Raw genomic sequence first — 1,786 nt, 5'->3', positions numbered from 1 at the left:
GGCTCATTTTTTCTATATATTTTTAATTGTCCTGCTAATTTCTTTCTATTTTTAGTAGAGACTCGCTCTTGCTCAGGCTGGTCTCGAACTCCTGAGCTCAGACAGTCCTCCCAGAGTGCTAGGATTACAGGCGTGAGCCACAGTGCCTGGCCAAAAAAAAAAAGTCTAAGTCTTATGCACATTTAAATCATGTACATAGGTATTTCAGTAAAATAGATAATAGAAGGCAGGCATTAAATAGCATTATTCACATTTACAAAACATGTTATTTTCTTTAATTCAGATGAACTATGTTTTTTCCCCCATGTAGCTGTTTTAAGGGCTCACGTGTATTAGAATTTCTCAGATTAAAGATGTAGCTATTTTGTCTTTATGAACCAAAATATAATCATTTGTGTAATGTGTATCCTGCCATTTTCGATGACAAAAGACCTTATATTTCTACTGTTCCTGCAAGAGAGGGAGTTTTTTTTTTTTTTACTTATAGTAGCAAAATGTTCACTTTAGTCAAGCTTGGGTGTGCAGTGGAAAAACCACATTGTATTTAGATTAGTAAAAATAAAGTTTGGGCATAGGAGTGGCCTGTGGTTTTCAGCCATCTTGTAATCCAAGTATCATCCTTTGTGGAGTTCTCTAGGTCATTTCTTATTGTCTTGTTGTAACAAGGTAGAGATTATTACTACGATAAAAATCACAAAACACTTCCAAGATGTCCCTTGATTTTATGCTATCTCAGGTTAGGATGCTAGACCAAGAGACTAAAACAAAAAGCTGTTCCCTTGAAGAAACTGCTTTCAGTCACTGTACATGATTAAATAACTTAGCATATGACTGTATGTGGGAATGAGATAAAAAATGATGGCAGGGCCAGAAATAGTAATTTTTTTTATACTTTTGTTAGATTTTCTCAGGTTCTATATTCAATAAGAAAAAGCACTTTATTGCCATCTGCGTTTATTTTATGAAAATGTGAAGCATTTTTTCTCCCCTAAAATGGAGTAATATATTTAGGTGCCAGATCTTCTCTAGTGTCAGTAGGAAAATGAATGCATTTTGTATTATAGTAGAAAAGTGTTTGTTTCACAAGAAATAAACTATATAGGGTTTGTATGTAACCTTTCGTGTTTATTTTATCCTATGTTGCTTTACCTTAAATTTGCAACATACATATCCATGTAAGTATAACTATTCATGACTGGTGTCTTCATTAAAATATTTTATACCTTCTTAAAATTATCACTGTGCTTCTAAATATTCTAATATAAAATCACTATGTAATGTACTATATACACATATGTGAGAGTTTATCTTGAACACTTGTTTAACAGTATTAAATTTTACTTTGGTTGTGCTATGCTTATCGATAATTGGTAGAAAAAGGCAGGAAACTTAGTACTATGCTCTCAAAAAGTAGTCACATAGTTCAACTTAATATAACCTATGAATATGAGAAAGGTTGCCTTCTCTCCCCCAGTACTGCACTTGAGGAAGATTCTTATTTATGAATAAGTTAAATAATCTAATTGCCTAGTAGTTTTTCTCACACATTTTATTACTAACATGCAATGTATCTGATGAAAAGAAAACTGAATTGAAGCTTTCTCTATACTTAAGTGGTAAAGAAGCATTAATAGTTTTAAAATACAATAGCAACCAAAATTGCTAGAAATTATTTTAGCATTTTGCCATAATAACTACTTCATTTTTGTATTGAAAAAGTACTTGGATAAACTGTAGTTGATGGAATAGCTGAAATACTAAAATTTTAAATTTCTCCCAAAGTTCT

At 31.7% G+C, this 1,786-nt stretch overlaps 1 protein-coding gene across 1 annotated transcript in view; it reads left to right on the top strand.

Annotated features, from left to right (window-relative positions):
- SLC25A40 (solute carrier family 25, member 40) overlaps positions 1–1,786 on the top strand; it is a 25,667-nt gene that overhangs the window by 22,820 nt on the left and 1,061 nt on the right. The gene's annotated exons all lie outside the window — the stretch shown is intronic.

This window comes from Propithecus coquereli, unplaced genomic scaffold (assembly GCF_000956105.1).
Source record: "Propithecus coquereli isolate 6110/MARCELLA unplaced genomic scaffold, Pcoq_1.0 Scaffold199, whole genome shotgun sequence".
NCBI lineage: Eukaryota > Metazoa > Chordata > Mammalia > Primates > Indriidae > Propithecus > Propithecus coquereli.
The sequence above is the reverse complement of the archived record's forward strand: the minus strand, read 5'-3'. Positions and strand labels throughout refer to the sequence as shown.